General features: G+C 40.5%; 1 protein-coding gene across 13 annotated transcripts in view; it reads left to right on the top strand.

Moving 5' to 3' along the window:
• The window catches only part of EPB41L2 (erythrocyte membrane protein band 4.1 like 2), a 258,307-nt gene that overhangs the window by 61,222 nt on the left and 175,126 nt on the right, over positions 1-21,959 (top strand). Inside the window, exon 1 of one of the 13 annotated variants that reach the window (XM_088443079.1) lies at positions 13,962-14,073. The exons of the other annotated variants lie outside the window; for them this stretch is intronic. The gene's annotated coding sequence lies outside the window, so the exon portion shown is untranslated. Of the gene's footprint in view, positions 1-13,961; positions 14,074-21,959 lie in introns of those variants that run through there. 13 annotated transcript variants of the gene reach the window in all.

Below are 21,959 nucleotides of genomic sequence, written 5' to 3'. Positions count from 1 at the left end.
CCTTTAGATATATTTCCATTTCCTTCATCCCATCTTAATGGATATGCTTAGTTAATTTTATGACTCTGGGGTAAAGGAATGTGCTAGTATCAAGATTAAATAAATAAATGAAGATTTTTTTTTTTTTTGCAAACAATTTTTATTAGCATTAAGAGCAAAAAAAAAACAAACACATTTTTACAAAGGTGTGCTATCAACTTCAACACAGATAAGTAAACACACATAATACAAATATACTGGTTGAATAAACTCTAATAGAGTAAGTGTACAGCCATGGCCAAATGTTTTGAGAATGACACAAGTATTCATTTTCACAAAGTTTGCTGCTTCAGTGTTTTTAGACCTTTTTGTCAGATGTTACTATGGTATACTGAAGTAAAATTACAAGCATTTCATAAGTATCAAAGGTTTTTATTGACAATTACATCACGTTTATGCAAAGAGTCAATATTTGCAGTGTTGACCCTTCTTTTTCAAGACCTATGCAATTCGCCCTGGTATGCTGTCAATTAACTTCTGGACCACATACTGACTGATGGCTACCCATTCTTGCCTAATCAATGCTTGTAATTTGTCAGAATTTGTGGGTTTTTGTTTGTCCACCCTCCTCTTGAGAATTGACCACAAATTAAGGTCTGGGGAGTTTCCTGGCCATGGACCCAAAATGTTGATGTTTTGTTCCCCGAGCCACTTAGTTATCAGTTTTGCCTTATGGCAAGGTGCTCCGTAATGCTGGAAAAGGCATTGTTTGTCACCAAACTGTTCTTGGATGGTTGCTAGAAGTAGCTCTTGGAGGATGTTTTGGTACCATTCTTTATTCATGGCTGTGTTCTTAGGCAAAATTATGAGTGAGCCCACTCCCTTGGCTGAGAAGCAACCCCACACATGAATGAATACTGTTGGCATGACAAAGGAATGATGGTAGCGCTCATCTTTCCTTCTCCGGACAATCGTTTTTCCAGATGCCCCAACAATCTGAAAGGGGATTCATCAGACAAAATACCTTTACCCCAGTTCTCAGCAGTCTAATCCCTATACATTTTGCAAAATAGTCTGTCCCTGATGTTTTTCCTGGAGAGAAGTGGCTTCTTTGCTGCCCTTCTTGACACCAGGCCATCCTCCAAAAGTCTTTGCCTCACTGTGTGTGAAGATGCACTTAATGCCTGCTGCCATTCCTGAGCAAGCTCTGCACTGGTGGTGCCCCGATCCCGCAGCTGAATCAACTTTAGGAGACTGTCCTGGCGCTTGCTTGGATGTTCTTGGACGCCCTGAAGCCTTCTTCACAACTATTGAACCTCTCTCCTTGAAGTTCTTGATGATCCGATAAATGTTTGATTTAGGTGGAATCTTACTAGCTGCAATATCGTTGCCTGTGAAGCCCTTTTTGTGCCAAGCAATGGTGACTGCACTTGTTTCCTTGCAGGTAACCATGGTTAACAGAGGAAGAACAATGATTACAAGCTCCACCCTCCTTTTAAAGCTTCCAGTCTGTTATTCGAACTCAATCAACATGACCAAGTGATCTCCAGCATTGTCCTACTCACCTGTGTTAACGAGAGAATCACTGACCTGTCAGCTGGTCCTTTTGTGGCAGGGCTGAAATGCAGTGGAAATGTTGTTTTTGGGATTAAGTTCATTGTCATGGAAAAGAGGGACTTTGCAATTAATTGCAATTCATCTGATCACTTTTCATGACATTCTGGAGTATATGCAAATTGCCATCATAAAAACTGAAGCAGCAGACTTTGTGAAAACCAATACTTGTGTTCTCAAAACTTTTGGCCATGGCTGTATAACCCAACGTGACATTGAAGGAATTCTACCGTTCTGTCTGCTGCCTTTTGTACCATTTCCTCTGAACTTCTAGCAATTAGCAGATTGTTTAAATACTGCCAGATTGCTATTATCCGTCTTCTCAAATAAGTAAACTTTTTCGGGATGTTGCCAGACTGAAAGGAAGACGGGTAAATTGGAGATTTTTTCCCTATGTTTTCTATTGATTGTAACATGGAAATGGGCATCCTTTAAATCTATTGACACCAGAAAGTCCTCCTGTCTTCTGCCCGTCAGAATGGATTTCCATATTGTTTCCATATTGAATTTCTTCACCTTCACAAATTTGTTCAATTGTTTGAGATCCATAATTGTTCTGATCCTCCTGAAGGTTTTCCTATCAGGAATATCGGAGAACAGAAACCTTTCCTTCCAAAAATGGACAGATTCTACGGTTTTGTTTTCATAATTTTCTCCAAACTGTTTTACAGCGGTAACTTCCAAACTTACTACTGTAACTCTTCCACAAATTTTATTTTTTTAAGATTTCTAGAAATTGTATCCGATACCCCTGAGACACTACTTCCAGAACCCATTTGTCGTGAATAGTAATTCCACACCGGTTGGCAAATTTTAAGTCTGGTCCCTGCAGTACAACTTTATCTGACAAAAGTATGTTAGGGATCCGTGATAGTCATTGCCTCGGATTGTTTCTCCAAATGGGAGTGATGAAAGGCCTTGACATTCCTGTAGAATATCTGCTACTATATTGCCGCCCAGGTCTATAACTTCTTGCTTCCTTAAACTATTGTTTATGAGATGGCAAACGATATGTGTTTCCAAATTATCACCAAAAAGCAAGGAACCTACATAGGGTAAAGAGTTTTTTTTTTTTTTTTTTTAATGTAGATCAGCCACCCAATAGAGCCAGAGTCATTCTCCCGATTACTCCTGCAGGGTATGCAGTCGGGAAGCCGGCGGACCTAATCCCGACAGTCGGCTTCCCGACTGCTGAATCCCGGCGAGGTTTAAATGACAGGCGTCTAAATCTAGACGCCTGTCATTTTACCTATAAACCTCTAAGGATGACGCTAATTTGCGTACGCAGTCATACAGTAAATAGAGACTCCAGACTTAGAACATGTGGTTCCAAAGCACAAAGTATTATTCAAGTAAAAGTACAGTCAGTTACACGCAATTGATCCAGACGCAATTCGGCGCAAAGGAATTATACAGACCCAAGTACAGTATACATACGCAGCGCTTCCGGACCAGATGTTAGGCATCAGCAAGAAACCCCTCGTCTATCAGCATTCAGCACGAAGACTAAAATCCCAGCATTTGAGCACACATATTTATACCCCCCAGGGATAGACAAAACAATAGAGACGTTTGTTGCTGATGCCATTGGTTCCCAAGGGGGATACATCTGTTACAGAGCGTTTAACAGGCTGATTCAAATAGACCCAACCTAGCCTCTAACAACTGGGGGTCTCTGGATTCCCGCCACATGCAACATCCTAACAGTTATTCATATCATATACATTTTGTTGCTTGAAGTCTCTGCGGTCCATAAGTCGAAAATGCATAATGCGATCTCCACACTGATAATACCGGAATTCTGTTGAGAGTACGCATCAGTACAAATCTAAACACTGCTTACTTAGCATGTATAAATCCTTAGTTACCAAATAATCTTTATTTCACAGCATTTATGCTAAGTGAACAAACTTAAATCTTATACCTTAAAGCTTATGGAACCTTGTATGTGAATGTGTAATGTGTGAGTATACGGTGTTTGATATAAAGATGCTAGTTAACTGGGGACAGATGCGTGCGCATTTAGCTACTAAACAGCGTTTTCATATAGGATCTTATGCATTCGCTAATATGCGACTAGTTAACAGCGCAATTGTGCGTATTACTGTGTATATGAGAAATAATGAAAGATGCAATCGCATGGTGCTAATAGTAATATCGCCATATGTACTTAATTGTGAGTTTATCTAAAATGGCGCTTGGGCGGCCATTCGCAAAATGGCGTCTTGCGATCTCATTTCCAAGATGGCGTCTTGCGGCCAGTCGCAAGATGGCGTTGCCACGATTCAATTTTAAACTGATCTTGTCTCAACCAATTATCCAGCTTCGACAGTAATTTGGGCCTTAAACTTATTTTTAGCAAAAAAGACACCCAACACTAGCAGAGTCTCATGGGACCTGGCTGCCGAGAGGGACTTTTTAGTGCGACTGCAGCAAAGATGTGCGAGCACACATCTGTATGTACTGCAACTTGTATATTATTATATATCAGTGCTACAATGCTAACTTGGTTTTGGCCATAGCATAATGGTTTGAAGGTCAAGGATATTTATATTGGGGCTGTTGCAGAGTTGGATGTACATGCTCTTGCAGAGTGTACCTGGAATCGAGAATATGCAAGTACAGGCGATGGAGAGTAAAACATGTTTCAGTCGCATCTCAAATTGTCACTGAAAGAGCTTAACTGGGCTGTAACTACAGGATATGCAGAGTTGGCTGGAAGCGTATTTTTTGGACCAAGGATAAGGTTTGTGCAAGTGCACACTGATGATGATGGTGGGTTGCAACCCTAGCATACAGATAATGGTGGTCTGGTTGCAAAGATGCATACAACTCTACATATGAGTAAATATGTGCATTTAGTCCCATATACTCAATACGAGAGCAATTACAGGAAGATTGTGTTCAGCACTACATCAGCCACATTGTGTATAGAGGTAGGAATGAGTGCTGAGGTAGTAGAAGGAGCTGAGAAGAAGCTGAAGTGCAGGACACACACACACACACGTGAGTAACTAACTGTGATCATGGGCCAAATGTAATAGGATGAGAGTTTAGAAAATGTGAGTTTGGCAGTAAACTCTCACATTGGTCAAGTTTTACCTTCAAAATTGGAAAACTTCTGGATGAGAGTTAAAATCGTGAGGTTTTTTTTTTAGTCTAAATACAGCTGAAGTCTTTTATTTCTGTCCCCTTGGATTGATAATACCCCTTGTAAGAGAAATTATCTTGACTTTCACAACGCAAGAAGACTATATTGAGTCTGAAACATTTTTGAATGATCGTTACAGCCAGTCAGTAACTATTCAGGGAACACAACAGTTTCATGCCTTTATACCCGTTGATTCAAGTACATCAAAAATATCTGTGAAAACCTTTTCTAAGGCTACAACATCATATACAGTGTTTGTTACATAATCTCTAGACAAACTCCAGTTGACATAAAAAATAAATTGCTATTTATCCGTTGTGTATAACAAGAAATGGTGGCTTGCTTATGTGATAGACAATAATGAAGATGAAGACTAATTAAGTGACCTTCCTTCCTCCAGCTGGACCTTCATCATGATTCTTCTATCCAAGGAAGCCTGATGTACTATGGATACCTCTAATAGATGTTTTATGCAAAGTCGACTCTATAACTCCAACTGGAAGAATTTGCCATGTCTGCTGATGACACTTTAAAAACCACTGAGGCATTCTGTGACACTCTCTTCAGCTAACATTGACTAACTAATACAGTGTCAATTATTTCTATTTAACTTGATTTATATAATTAAACTAATTAATCCATCAAATCTAATATTACCTATTACTACTTGTAATACACCCGGCTTTTTGAATTAACTACCTTGCTTTAAAATTATTTTTAACTATGAACCCATGATCCTCCCACTTTTACATTTTGACAAACATTTAACATTAGTTCAGACTTCTCCCAGAATTTTTTTGTACTTTTTTGCTCCCCCCCACCTCTTTAGCTTTATCAGGAGAACTGCTGTGGCGATTTGAAAATATGCTGGTTGTGCGTTTTTGACAGTTTTTTGAAAACTTTACAGTTTGAACAAAATCTGAGCTGGTGAGGTAAAATTTTAACACAAAGACTCGTATTCAATTTGAGGCGAAAAGTCCAGACTTTTTGCCTGCTGGACTTTTCGCTTTCTTCGCCTGTTTTCCAGGTGGAAAAGTATTGCGGGCGTGCCCGCTATTCCCCGTATTCAATTCCAAAGTAGGCGAAATCGGGAACAGGCGAAACTTGCATCGGTGAAAAAATACGGGACTTTTCGGGAAATATTTGTAGGACCCCCCCTAAAGATGTCCAGACCTCGGGGATCACTGTGTACCCCCGTTTTTCCTGCAGAAGAAATTCAGCTTTTTAAAGAGATGCGGCAGGTGGTTATTTTTCCCGACATTGAAGAAGTGATGCAGAAGAGCATTTAGGTTTTTTTTTTTCGTTTTTAAAAGTGGTCCCATCAAATTTGGGGTACATGAAAATGGAGGTAAGCATATTTTTAAGTCCCTAAAGGTAATTTAAAAAATTCTTAAAAAATACAGCTGCCGCTACTCTGCGCAATGAAAAAAACACCTGCCACATACTTGGGGGCCCCACCAGAATTAATTTCGTTAGTCATAGGTAATTAAAAAATTATCCCTGTTTTTTTAAAATGACCCTACACCCCATTTACCAAAAAAAAATGTGAATTTTCGGGAAATATGCCTGGGACCCCCTAAAGATGTCCAGACATGGAGGATCACTATGGATACCCCCATTTTTGCCTGCTGAAGGAAGTCGGGGTTTGTAATGGCCTGCAAGGTGCAATTTTGCGGCTATGAAGAAGTGGTAAAGAATAGCACTTAGATTTTTTTTTGGGGGGGGGGAGGAAATAACTATTTCTATCAAATTTGGTGTACATGAAAATGGGGGTAAGCATTTTTTTAAGTTCCTAAAGTTATTTTAAAAAATCTGCAAAATTGCACCTGCCCATTTGTTCCCGCAATGAAGAAAACACCTGCTGCATACATGGGGACCCGACCTGAATTAATTTAGATAGTTTGGCACTTTGTTCCCCTATTTTTTTTTTTTTTTTACCCCCCCAAAATGAAACCTAATTGTTTTGGGGTGTCCCGAATATTTTTAAACTTTTTTTTGACGCAGTTTACCTTTAGGGGACTGTCTTAAGGCTGCACGAGGGTTCCCGCAATGTTGTACCCCAAAACTGCAATTCTGCACTTTTTTCTGCCTGCTATTCATAGGCGAAACTTTTTCGCCTATTACATTGCATTGACTTTTCGCCTAGGCGAAAAGACTTCCAAATTGAATACGGAGGAAACTCAAAATAGGCGAAAATGATGTCATTGGCGAAAAAGGATCGCGGAAACTGACTATTCGCCTCAAATTGAATACGGCCCAAAGTGTTGATTTGACACAGAATGGCCCGCATCAGCTGAGTGTGCTAGAAGCACCAGAGCAGAAAGCGACACTCCTGGCAGAATAGAGGAACTACACGGTTTGTGACAAGTGCAGGGTGCTAGAATGAAGACTAAAGGTGCGTATCCACTAGCAGACCGTGAAACGACTGCACGATTACACATAGAGACTGTGAAACAACTGCACAATTACAGCTGTGCCTACACTGAATGATCAGTCGTTCAGTGCAGGCATGGCCAATCTGTCGTTATCGGCAGATTGACTAGCATGTTCGGGCGATGATAGATGTAAAAAATGACCAGCGGGAGCGCGCATCGCTTGTTTTTGACATTAAGCTGCCCGATCAACAAGCGATTCAACGATAATGATGTCATTATTGTTTAATCGGGTAATGGATCCCCTTCTTAATAGTGTGTACCCAAGCATTAGAAATGCAGTTGTGAATTAGGGCCACATAACAGCCATGGAGACCATATCGGTACCATTTGTTAGCTCTGTACTTCTTATTGTAATGACTTCTATTACATTTCTTGCTCTGCCGGCACAATATTCTTTGATGCAAAGTATTACAGTAGCCCAACATCGCTAATTTTCATGATGTGAGAAAAAATTGGTGATGTTGGTGGCTGAGAGGTGCTGGCAATAACATTGCCTGGAATTGAATCCCCCTTCCTATAGTCTTAAGCTGGGTACGCACCTTGAAAGATTCATCTGCAGATCGACCGATCTGCAGCTAAACTAGCAGATATAGTGCAGAAACAAAGTTGTTCATTCACACTAAAGCTAGGTACACACTGATATATATATATTTGGTAATTTCATTGAATGGCCGATAAATCTATAGTACATCTGCGGGTGTGTACACCCGATATTTCTGTGAACGATGTTGTTCACAGACATATTGGTTCATCTCTGCAGCATAGCAGATGTTCGATATAACTGAAACCTATATGGGACATCTGCTTTTGTGTACGGGCGTCACGCCGATGAGTGACTGCTCAACTGGGTGGGCAAATTAAATTCCCACTCAGTTGTGAAGTCTAGCCCGGCACATCGGGCAGATGATTGGTAAGTGCATACATACTTACCAATCATCAGATCGGCGGACCCAACGACCTAGTGTGTAGCCAGCTTAACCAACCATTGTTGCTATCTAAAGATAGATTTGTTCTGATGATATTGGCCAATTAATCTTTTACTCTGTAACCCTATTGCGAGGTCTGCCGGTTGTCCATACACACTCTCAGATGTACAGAGATATAGTCATCGGCTGTGCAGCAGGGCTGACCAGATATGACTGTGAACAACGTCGTTCAGTCATATCTTCTGTACACACCAATAGCATACTTACCATGTAGGTATTTATTTTGGCTCTTTCATGGTCCCTTACCTCACTCCTCTCATTTCTACTGAGCCAGTTCATGGTAATGTGAGATTTACAGTAAGGGTCATCGAACCGGAAGCGTGCATCATTACATTCCTTGGGCAACCTGGCAGATCAAGCAAATAGTTACCACAAGGTAAATACGCTTTCTAAAGTTTTAGGTGGATTTATCATTTAATAACCTAGAAATTGAGTAATTAAACCTATATTTACATACTATCTACCTTGGCAATTTTAGTTTTTGGGTATATTTATACATTTTGTCTTATGATTGGTTTGTATATCGTATGTTTTAAAGTTAGTCTGTAATTTGCATGCATTGGAAATATACATTTTGTGATCTAAATTAATGTAGATGAGCATATAGCCAATCAATTATATATAATAGTTCCCATTAAGTAAAGACCTATGATTATCAGGCATGCAGTAGCTCAGTAATGTATCTCGTTCTTAGCAAATGTAAAGGCTTCCCACTGGTTCAGCCACAATATGTGTCTATTATATGCAAGTGACAAATTCACTAAAACCCTTTGTGCTCATAGACTTTGTTACTTAACATCTTAAGCATGTCTGTGACTCCTTTTACGTTTGAACTAGACTGCCTACTCTACTGTGACGTACTTTAGCTCAGATACTCTTTAATTGGATTCCTGGACAAATGATGAACAAAATCGTGCTTAATCTGATTACCGTGTTTCCTTATTTAGATGCCGAGGTAGTTCCTTAAGCAGGGTAGGTCATGTCAGGGCATGAGGGACCTGATCGTTATTCCCTGCACTTGAATTGCAAGTGATCACTCCTAATGATGATGATTTAATATCTGTGTACCAACTAGACTTACAAATAATATACCACTACTGCAAAATATGCAAAAATCTGGTTACTACCGAATTGCCTTTTGAAGGCAAAAAAAATAAATCCTAAAGTATAATTAAGCAGATAATCAGTTAGGAAGTGTGCATCTAGCTAGATGCCTAGCTAATTGTATGTGTGTATATGTGTATGTATACAGTGCATCCGGAAAGTATTCAAAGCACTTCACTTTTTCCACATTTTGTTATGTTACAGCCTTGTTCCAAAATGGAATAAATTCCATTTTGTCCTCAAAATTCTACACACAATACCCCGTAATGACAACGTGTAAAGGTTTTTTGTTTTTTTTTGAGATTTTTGCCAATTTAATACTAAAAAAACAAACAAAACAAAAAAGACCCTAAGAAATCACATGTACATAAGTATTCACAGCCTTTGCCATGAAGCTCAAAATTGAGCTCCGGTGCATCCTGTTTCCACAGATCATCCTTGAGATGTTCCTACAGCTTCATTGGAGTCCACCTGTGGTAAATTCAGTTGATTAGACATGATTTTGAAAGGCATACACCTGTCTGTATACACTTGACAGTGCATGTCAGAGCACAAACCAAGCATGAAGTCCAAGGAATTGTCTGTAGACCTCTGAGACAGGATTGTCTTGAGGCACAAATCTGGGGAAGGGTACAGAAAAATATCTGCTGCTTTTGAAGGTCCCAATGAACACAGTGGCCTCCATCATCCGTAAATGGAAAAAGTTCCGAACCACAAGGACTTTGTAGAGTTGGCCGGCCGTCTAAACTGAGAGATCGGGGGAGAAGGTCCCTAGTCAGGGAGGTGACAAAGAACTCGATGGTCACTCTGTCACAGCTACAGCGTTCCTCTGTGTAGAGAGGAGACCCTTCCAGAAGGACAACCATCTCTGCAGCAATCCATCAATGATACCTGTATGGTAGAGTGGCCAGACGGAAGCCACTCCTTAGTAAAAAGCACATGGCAGCCTGCCTGGAGTTTGCCAAAATGCACCTGAAGGACTCTCAGACCATGCTAAACCAAATTATCTGGCCTGATGAGACAAAAATTGAGCTCTTTGGCGTGAATACCAGGTGTTATGTTTGGAGGAAACCAGGCACCGCTCATCACCAGGCCAATACCATCCCTACAGTGAAGCACGGTGGTGGCAGCATCATGCTGTGGGGATGTTTTTCAGCGGCAGAAACTGGGAGACTAGTCAGGATAGAGGGAAAGATGAATGCAGCAACGTACAGAGACATCCTGGATGAAAACCTGCTCCAGAACGCTCTTGACCTCAGACTGGGGCGACAGTTAATCTTTCAGCAGGACAGCGACCCTAAGCACACAGCCAAGATATCAAAGGAGTGGACAACTCTGTGAATGTCCTTGAGTGGCCCAGCCAGAGCCCAGTCTTGAATCCGATTGAACGTCTCTGGAGAGATCTGAAAATGGCTGTGCACCGACTCTTCCCATCCCACCTGATGGAGCTTGAGAGGTGCTGCAAAGAGGAATGGGCGAAATTGCCCTAAGATAGGTGTGCCAAGCTTGTGGCATCATATTCAAAAACTCTTGAGGCTGTAATTGCTGCCAAAGGTGCATCAACAAAGTATTGAGCACGGGCCGTGAATACTTGTGCACATGTGATTTCTTAGTTTTTCTTTTTTTATTAAATTTGCAAAAATCTCAAAACTTTTTACACGTTGTCATTATGGAGTATTGTGTGTAGAATTTTGAGGACAAAAAATAATTTATTCCATTTTGGAATAAGACTGAAACATAGCAAAATGTGGAAAAAGTTAGTCTAACAGACGTTTCTCAAGTGTCACAGGCGAGGTGGTTATATATGAGGCACTTGGGACACGTCTGTTAGACTATCTGGTGACAGAAACGCTGCCAGATGTATGTAGATGTTGGCAAGTTGACTGCTGTGCTGAAGTCTTGATAAAGGTCCTAAGGGACTGAAACGTAGACGACGATTATGATGCTGCTTGGAATATACTGCTGACATTAAATTAATAAGTGCACTGCTTTTAGTGAGTGCCCTCTGTTTTCCTTCATACATATGGGAAATACCTTGGTGAGATATGTGTGTGTGTGTGTGTGTGTGTGTGTGTATATGTGTATATATATATATATATATATATATATATATATATATATAATCAAATCCTGTGTTCCTGCACTCCAATCTGCAAAAAAACATACTATCCAAACTTAGAGGTGGCACTCTGAGACTTAAATCATGTACCCTCAGCAAAGGATTTTTAATGTGCATCAACGTTTCGGGGTATTACACCCCTTCCTCACTATGTTGTCCTGAGTAAGGGGTGTAGCAACCTGAAACGTTGACTCACATTAAAAACTCTTTGCTCAGAGTATATGAGTGCCTCCACTAATCTTGGATTATATATATATATATATATATATATATTTATATATTATTTTATACATACACTGTTCCCGCTAGGCTGTTAAGTTGACTTGAGCTTGTTTCTAAAGGGCAAAAAGCACCCTACCCTCTGGCGTGGCGCCCGTTGAAACAGCCTGATTGTGCCGTCCCCCACCCACGGGTTTCATTGTCCCGCGGGTGTCAAAAACTGCGGTGTAGCGGTCACGATGCGCCCAGCATCCATTTACACTGACAGCAGCGATTGGAGGACAGCCCGACATGTCCATAAGTGCCGGTCACGCACCCAAGAGTGACAAAAAAGGGATGCGTTTTAAATAGACGCTCCTTTCCTTGCCCACGACCCCTTTTCAAATGTGCCCTTTCTCTAGGTACGGTGCCGGACCTAGAGTGAACACTATATATAATATAATAGAAACCAGCGCTAAACTGTATTAATATAATACCTGTCAATATTATTGGGTAATATGCAATATTTATTATAACACAATAATGCATACATATAACACACAAATGTGCCACAATATAATATGTTAAAAGTATTATGGAAAAAGTTTCAATAAAGTATGTCTCTGAAAATATTGGCCTGTCTCCTTTATTGTGTGGTCTTTCAAAATTAGGACTTTCTCCATTATAGGCCCATTATTAGATTATTAGCAGCATTACTAGTATATGGATAAATTGCTCCAAGCAGTCCTTTTAGCATCCAAGTTGCAAATGTACAGATGGAGCCATGTCCATTGTTGCCACGATGCGCGCGCGCACAGTGTTACACAGGGCTGTAACTATGCGCGGCTGGTGTTCTCCCATTGAAGTCTATGGTGTGCGCGTACATACGTCGGGCACAGTAGTTGCGCCATCTGCATCACAGCATAGTTGAGTGTGGCTACATCTGTAGATGGGGTGTAGGAGTATCCACAGATATCCAGATGCTGCAGAGTAGTTCAGATGGAGATAAAGGAGTCCACAAATGTATATAGATTAGGGGCTCGATTCTATTCTGCGCGAAGTGAATAGCGTCGGGAATCAGCTCCCGGAGCTATTCAATACACCGCGCTGCTAAGCCCGACTAAGGATTTCTTCTCGCACCCCTCCGGGAATGTGAGCAGAAATCCGACAAAAGTCCAGGCGCAAGGCTGTTTTCTGCCCTTCGCGCTTGGAAAACAGCATCGCGCCGGGAATTTAGGTCGGGGGATGCCCATTCTGGCGCCTTAAACAGGGTGTTTAGTCACGAGAATGGGCGTTCTCCGACTAAACACTGCACAGAATTGAATAGCTCCGGGAGCTATCTCCCGGCGCTATTTACATCGTGGGCTATTGAATCGAACCCTAGGAGTCCGAGGGCTTATGGGACAATGCGAACACTTACTAAATCAAACAATTGTGTGTACACACTAGATGATGCTCGCGCAGAGTGGTTGCAGATTCCATGATTGCACGACAAATCGTGTAGTGTGTACCTAGCTTAAGATGAGTCTGCAACCTGAGCTGCCTGGAGGGAATGAGACATTCTCCACAGTAGGAACGCTGCAGACTTGGGACAAAAAAATATACAACTAAATTAGAATGTATATTTATTATATGCAAATCTAAAGTCATCTGAGCTACTTTGATTATTAAAGAAAGAAGCCTGTAGCCATTTTGTGCAATTTGTTTTTGTTTAGGAATAGACAATCTGATCGAGCAAGTAGGAACCCATAAATGGATTTCTGTTATTCTATTTATGAATGCGTTATGTTCATAGCTATCGTTAATAAAATAATTAAAACAATTAAAATTGAAAGTCATTGTTCAATTGTATTTTTATCTCTGATTCACTAGTATAGCACTTTTCGTAATCCGTATCAAAAGTTGGGGTCTAATATTTTATTTTAAATGAATTAAAAATGGCTTAAATGTAATGTATAATGCAGAGGTCCCAAACGTGGACCTCAAGGCACCCTAACAGCTCAGATTTTTGAGATATCCATGGTGAGAGTATCTACTGCCCAAAGTTAAAATGCTTCATGGGACCTGTGGAATCGGTATGTAATGCCGGCTGTCTGGATGCCTCCTGTCAAAATACAGACAGCGGCATAACGATGGTTGGTTTCCCAACAGGGGTCGCATAAGTATACTAACCCCCCTAGCTTGTCCAGGGTGATGAGACCTAATGGTTATCCCCTCGTTTCTCTCTGGATGCAGTGAGAGGCATTGGGTGATTGTTTCCCCTGCTGTTTATGTTCTATTTTTCCTCCTCTGTTTTCAGCAATGTTAGTGCTTGGGTGGGGTCCGCCTTGTTCATTAAGCTTCCCATTCAACATCCAGTGACTTTGCATTGGCTGTCCTCTTTAGTTACAGTTCTTGTGTCCAGCAGTCTGCAATTTCCAGTGTGCAGATAAAATAATTTATTTGGAGCAGAGGAAGCAACCCGTACTGATTACTCTCGTGCATTAGGTAAAACCTTTCACTTAATTCACTACTTTAACAAATGTCAAAATCTATGTGACAGTTCTCTGGTAAATGCTCTTTTCTGGTAACTAATGCCTAACTACTGCTATGAGCGTTTTATTTGTTTGTATCAGTAAATTATGATCATGCTATATTTGTCACATTACCCATAACTTATTGATTGTTTGTGTAGAGCTTCATTTACTGAAGCAATTGCAACATAGGTTAAAATCATTGTGTGCTTTAGGAAGTCCAGCTAACATTTATATTGCATCCTAGTTTACATTAATTCCTATACTATATTGCATAATTTAACTTCAGAGTCTATATATTTACCGTTGTACCTTTTACCATTAATAGAGGTCATCCTGCTTTGGTAAATACGTTTGTGACATTTTTGTGAACAGGATGGTTTATTTTGCTTTACCTGAAATGTGCTAGGGGCAAGATCCTATCAAATGAAGTACTGCACATATAGAAACACATAACAGACGTGTGTGGTTGCTCATGTTGTTCCAAGTAATACAAATAGGTAAACTTGATTTTACTCTTTTTTTTGTAACTATACTTTCTCTTCTGATTGTTTCCTGTGTTTGTAATATATATGAGGGGTGGGGGCAGAAGATGGCAAAATACTCCCGCTAATCTGACTATTATTACAAGTTTGACTCTTGGCCCACCTACCGAACACAGGTAATGGGCTGACTATTGACAAGCAAAATACAATAAAACTTAAGTTTGCATTCCTGGACCGGTGTCTTTGAAAGTTAAGAGCCAGGGATTGACCATGAGGGGCCAGCAACTTTTTGAATGTAGGTCAGTTTAAGATTGACATTCTTTTATACTAATAGATGGTAGAGTATATTTTACCTAGGCATGACCTTGATGTATTGGTGTGACGTATTAGATTGCAAAGCTCTATAAATGCGTTATTTACATTAACATGGTTCATTGCATTATTGCAGCAGTAGCCTCCACTGTATTCTGGACATGGTCTCCATCTTCACTGCAACCATGTACATTATCGCATTTTCAAAGAGGGCTTGTGGACACAATTGCGGGTTATACCTACAGATGGGTCCAAATACATCTAGCCTCATGGCACGTTAAACAGCCCTTTTAGTCGTGCCATGCAGTGGCCTGACTCTGTAGCATCAAGCGTCTTTTTGCGTCTTTTTACCTTCAAATGTGTCTGATTCACGCAATGATGCGAATAGATAGCACAAGCAGCTACTACTGATTCAAATGATATGTAGCATGCTTATGTTCTCTGAGTGAGTGTATCTACATGCTAAATGCTACGTTACAGTGTCAGTGGCTGTAACATTGTAACATAGTTTTTAGCATGCAGATGCACCCGCAGTCACACACAATATAGGCATGCTGCATATCATTTTAATCAGCCGAATCTGCTTGTGCGATCTATTCACATCGCTGTGCAAATAAGACGTATTTGAAGGTAAAAAGATGCTCGACGCTACCAAGTCACGCGGAGCTCCTGCGTTGTGTGGTGCGACTTGTAGCGCACAGAGGATAGATGTATGTCTGCACATCTGTAGTTGAACGGAAGCATAAATATGATTAAACCAGATATTAAGGTCTCAATTAGCGCCAAGAAAGGCTAGATGCACAGTAGATAGGGTATACAGAGTCATTAATTAATCTCCAATAAATTGGGTACATAAATAGGAACAGAAAAAGGGCTGCAGCAAACCAGAAGAGGGTTTCTGTATTACCCTCAAAGAAAGAATTGAATAGCTAAAGGATATGTGGATTGCGTTGACCTTATTCTGTGTATTGATAAATATGTTGAGCCAGGATTGTGCATAAAAAGATATCCACAATTTATTCAGAGTAAAGCAAGTTATACGTATAAAACAGACAAACACTTATAAAATCCTATAAAAGAGCCCATGAGTACTCCGAATACAATGTATCTGTTTGGATTCTCCTCGTAAATCACAAAGTAATTTTGTTTCTCTTTGTACACAGTATATCTACAATCCTGAAACTACATTAATAAAGGCAGTGTGAATATAATCCACATATTTAACAGATTTTTCTGATCATTCAGCAGTGGTAGACTTTAGACAAAACATTACTGTCCAGTAGAGTCCACAGTTTATAGCAGAAGGCAGTGCTTCAGATTAAAGGAACATCCACAATGGACTTCTATTGTAAATGGGAAAAAAAAGTTCAAGGACCAGAATACAGACTTAGGGGTCTATGTACTAAAGCTTGATGAGAGATAAAATTGTGAGAAAAATGACAGGTAGGAGCTGATTGGTTAATACTTTTTCTCTAACACAGCCTATAAAATGTAAGTTAGAAGCTGAATGGTTGGTGATTTTTTATCTCACAATTTTATCTCTCATCAAGCTTTGATACATAGGCCCCTTAGTCCAGGTTCATAAATTGGGGCTTTTTAGAGGTTGGCTCTTTTTTGGGATTTTATAAATGTATGTATGTTTGTTTGTTTATATCAGGGGTGGGGAACCTTTTTTCTGCCGAGAGCCATTTTGATTAACATGTAATGTCACATGGGGATGGGGCCTCAATCGCCAGTGATTACAATAATGCCTGGAGCATCCTGAGGATGCTTTGGGGATCTATAAGAGCAGTGGTGTGACCGTCTGAATTATCCTGAGGACGCTCCAGGTGGCACTGCTGTATAGATTCTGGCCGCAGGGTGCCATTATAGGCACCTTACTATCCAGCTGAGTCTAGCAGAAAAAAGTTATGAGGGCTAGACCAAATGACTCCGGGGGCCTTATATGGCCCCTGGGCCTGAGGTTCCCCATCCCTGGTTTATATGTATAACTTGCTTTGCTCTGAATAAATTGTGAATCCTCTTTATGCACAATCCTGGCTCAACAGATTTATCAATACACAGAATAAGGTCAGTGCAATCCATATATCCTTTAGGAAGCATAAATATGCCTGTTTCCAGATTAATTATTTGAACCAAGTGTAGGCTAGTTCAGTTGTGCCCAGATGATGATGCCTGATGTCCGTGTGTATGGAAATGAGTGGTCAGCCCCACATTATATCCGAACAGGCAGTACAGTGCAGGAGCAGTTACTGCAGACTTGCGTGCAAATCTGCATTAGGCGGTAAATGCGCAAATGTTTTTAGTAACTCGATAAGTGCAGTACACTGCTTTTTAATAGATGCAATAACATTAAAATACAGTGCATAACTTCTATTTTTTCAACTGCATTGAACCAGTCACAAGAAAAGTGGCAGTGCAAAGATGTTCTTTTGCCCTGCGCTAAATCACTGCATGACTAAGGAGTATAATTGTGAATATTTAGACCATGGCACATGAATTCCTTTACTTGTACCAAGTTCCCGAGCCCTTATAATGCATAGACTGGGTGGAACGAAGATCACTTGCAGAACATCTTTGGTATTTAGGGGGTCTATTTACTAAGTAGTGTTAGGAGATAGAGTGAAAAGTGATAAGGTGCCAGCCAATCAGCTCCCAACTGTCATTTTTCAAACACAGCCTGTGAGATGACAGGAGCTGATTAGCTGGCACCTTATCACTTTTCACTCTATCTCCTAACACTGCTTAGTAGATAGACCCCTTAGTGTATTCCTTCTCCCATGTGGTCTTGCCCCAATACAGTTCAGTTAGTAATAGGAGGAGCTCGAGCAGTTTTCTTCATTGGCGCTTCTCATTGGAGGTAATTGCTACCAAACAGTCAGAAGTGGCATGCATGGGCGCCGAGAGGGTGGGGGGGAGCGGGTACAGTTTGCCTGGTTTGCTAGAGGGGCCCTGCGTCCCCCCCCCCCGCCTTCCTCCCTCACAGCAGCTCAGCACAGAGCTTGTGCTGGGCTGCAGTGCGAGACTGCTTGCTGCTGCTGCAGTAGCCGGAGCAGTCTCCTATGGCTGTTGGGGGGGGGGGAGCGATCACACCCTCCCCCTGCTTAATGCTGGGCTTGGGGGTTACAGCGCCCCCCTCCCCAGGCGCTGCAAAAGTGTTTTTTTTTATTTTATGTCAAGGGGGGCGTGGCCACATCTCATGCAATGAGGCCACACCCCCTCCTTTACCCGGGCCTGGCCGGGCTCTCTATGGCCCTGGTGGAATGTAGTGCATTTAACATAATTATGTGTAAGGTGTTTTTGCGTTACAATAGATGTCATACACTACAGTTGCAAACCTCAACACACTGCTGTTGTCAGAAGGATACGTTTATTTAGAAGTTGCTCCATCAACTGGCCTTTGTCAAACCCTGCCATATAACCATCTAAAACCTTAAGAGAAGCACTTATATCCTCATTTATACTTCGAAGAATAGAAAAATAATAGATTTACTTTTCCCGTAGAAAGAATTTGGTCACCCTATCACCCCTCCTCTTCTCATTCCCCAATTACAACATTAACTTCTATTCATTAAGGAGGAATTCAGTTGGTTTTTGTGCCCCTGGCGCATGACTGAGGTATTCAGTTGTTGGGCGCATGTGCCGCGGGCACCCATTATTTATTATGTCTGCTCTCTCCCTCCTGGGATGTTGAGTAGAAATGTTTGAAAAGTCAGGCTTTTGGGCAGCCAATAGTTTATTAGAATTTAGCTGCTTTACGCGATTAAACCCTATGCATTTGGGTGCAGCTTTCGCGAAAAGTAATGGGCTCCCAAAACAATTGAATATTGCCCCCGTATCTCCCGTCACTTCAGACAGATCAGGCGCGAAAAAGTAATTGAGTTCCCCCCCCTAAAGTTCCAGTTGATGTATGTGCCAACACAGTACAAGACAATATTTTTTGATAAGGAATTCTATTAGTACATTTGTAGATAAGGAAGTAATACTTACCATCAAATGGTTTTCAGACATTTAACACTGAATTTACATATTTGTATGCAATTGTTTACTTGTACGTTTATGCTGGATGGCAAGCAGTTTTCTCTCTTTATAATGCTAAAATAATTTACAATACATATTTATCAAAAGTAATGCTTATAGTACCTAGTGATTGTTAGTAGTGCAATTTTAATATGAACACTTCGATGTGCAAGTTGCAGGTACGCATTCACTACACATGGAAATCCTAACTCACTGTTATCCAATGAGGGGACTGTCTGATTATGCATTGCTCTGCATTACAAAACATATTAGAGTAACAAACAAAAATAGCTGTGGGGAGTGCATATGGTAAAGTAATGCTCAATGGTTAGCAAGGCATCAGTCTAACAAATGGTGTAGTCTTCTAGTGTCAAGGATGTATGTTGCTCTACTTGATAGCAGCCATATTAAGTGTCAAAGTCCTCATGCTATCAGCACTCTTATTTATTTTGTTCGTAGCTATGTTTGAACAAGTCCATTGTAACATTATTAAACTATTCTGGCATTTCTCCACTGCTTTGCTTAATTGCATTATGCATACATTAGTTCTCAGCTACAGTGTATATGCCAGGACCTGGGTGTAGGCACATCTAGCTGTGTAGTTTGCAATTTCAAGGACAAGTATTGTCAGCTTTCTGGTGCTTTATTAATTCCTGGTACACTTCTAACAATAATAGTAGTATGTATTTGCTGTACAGGGTACAGAAATGGTTGCTGGGACTAGCATCAGTTTTTACCAGCCACCTGATAAAGTAACTGCTATGTGTCAGCCCTGCCAGTCCATTAATTGTCAGCTATTCTTCTTTATCTCTTCATTCTTCAGCTGGTAAAGATGTGACTAGAGAGGATAGATTTGATAATCCATCTATAACCTTTGTAAAGCTTAACCTGGGTACACACTTTTAGATATATTTCACCCGTTCCATTGAATGGACGATATATCTATAGTGCATCCCCGTGTGTTTACAGCGGATATGTCTGTGAACGACATCATTCACAGACCTATCCGATCTGCTGTGCAGTACAGCAGATGACCGATACATCGGTCATCTGCTGGTGTGTATGAGCGACCCGCCGATTGCTCGTACACGGTCTGCAGGAACCCGGCAATGATTGACAGCTTGACAGGGGGCCATGGGCTGGCAATTTAAATGCCCGCCCAGTTGAGCTGTCGAGCCCCGACATATCGGGCAGATGATTGGTAAGTGTGTATACACTAGTCAATCGTGTACCCAGCATTAGTATTTAGATCTGCTAACCTGTTGGAGAAACTTGATTCCCACAGAATTTTTCCATTGGGTAAGTGTTCTCCCCGCATATGGGATTACTTTTCTTGACAGAGATCTCATTATGTAATAAACCATTATTCACAGAGTAGTTAACAATGTGTCCTAGGCAAGCACAAGTTAGTTACAATTGTCTAGCTTATTTCTCTGTATACTGTCATTATACATTTATTTTTATCACTGCGATACTGCTTGCGTTTTACCAACTTGTGACCGTGCATTAGCTTATGGACTTTGACAAGTCACTTTATGCAGCTGCATAAAATATTGAAACAATAGAAGAGTTCCGGGCCACAGTCTGAGTCTTGCTCATTTAACCTTGTAGGTTTTGTTATAAGGCTGTGGGAAAATATGCCCCAGACATTGCACAGCAGCAGTTAAGTAAACATTTAGATTAACATATCAGTAGTATCAGTGATTCACTTTTGCTTACACTGCACAGTCAGTAATGGGTTAGCTCAGCTAATTGAAATGTTACGTTATTTATCCTTTTAATCATGCTGTGCTGTAATTGAAGATGGCCACACGTCAACATTATCTGCAAATTGCGTAAAACCGCTCTGTTCGTAGTGAAAATGAGAACAGTGCTTATAAGTCACCTAATAGAAATTAACATTTTTAACTTTTAGCCCCTATCCTGTCAGTATATTGCTGTCATATCATTGACCATTTAAAATCTGATATTGGGATAATTCCTCATCAAAATTGTTATTTAGCAATGCCTTTTATAGATTGATTTAAAAATCTTTTAAGGTATTATAATACTTTCATGTGAGGGCAAGGGTGAATCTGTGAATCTTCTAAACCCTTTGTGACCTCCCTTATACTAGATATCTACAACCACAGGCGTCTGTAGACAGCTGTTTCATTTTCCAATCATCGATCTTACAAATCACATGGAGGATATATAACCTCCCCCCTAAACTGCAAATGCTTGTATCTAGCATTTTCAGTGTCGTCGTCCCCCCCCCCCCCCCCCATCCTCCACAATTGGAAAATAAAATCAGAATTTAAGCTCCATGGACCTGTTCGAGTAAATGCAAAATGTGTAAGTACAAGACAAATATAGTCTGCATTTAGAATGTTGACACCAGAAGTTCGACAGGTTCTGAATGTTGGCAGTCAGAATGTCGACATGGACGTTAGGTGGACAACTAATATATCAACAATTAGATTGACATGGTTAAAATGTTGACATTTTGAGAATGTCGCCATATAACATGTCGGCACCAGAATGTTGACATATTTTTGCTGTTGCTTATTTTACCCTAAAGTTATCAATAAAAAAAAACATGTCGACATTATCTACATGTCAACATTTTAAGTGTATGTCGACATATGGGTTTTTGCCCTAATAACCATTTCGACATTCTTACAGTCGACATTCAGAAAGTGTCGACATTTTGACTGTCAATCTTCTGAATGTCAACCTCTGAATGTTAACTACCTGACTGGATACCGTCCTTAGGAAGAAGCAAGATTGTAAACCATAAACGATCTATACATTAGAAAGGGACGTATTGGAACTCTTTTATAGCCGGAATATGTGCTATTGGAGTATCCTTTTTTTCCAAGTAAAGGGCTAGTGGATCAGTGGTCAGGGATCAATTTATAATTTGTGTGCCTGCCACCCCAATCCTCTATGGCTAACTGTTATGTATAAAGGCAAACTTTCTCCAAGATTGTTTCCTATATGCTCTGAGAAACTGCATGAAAACAAACATGCACTAAATGATGCGTTTTAACGTGTTTTCCAT

This window comes from Taudactylus pleione, unplaced genomic scaffold (assembly GCF_031769625.1).
Source record: "Taudactylus pleione unplaced genomic scaffold, aTauple2 ptg000326l, whole genome shotgun sequence".
NCBI classification, from domain to species: Eukaryota; Metazoa; Chordata; class Amphibia; order Anura; family Myobatrachidae; genus Taudactylus; species Taudactylus pleione.
The sequence above is the reverse complement of the archived record's forward strand: the minus strand, read 5'-3'. Positions and strand labels throughout refer to the sequence as shown.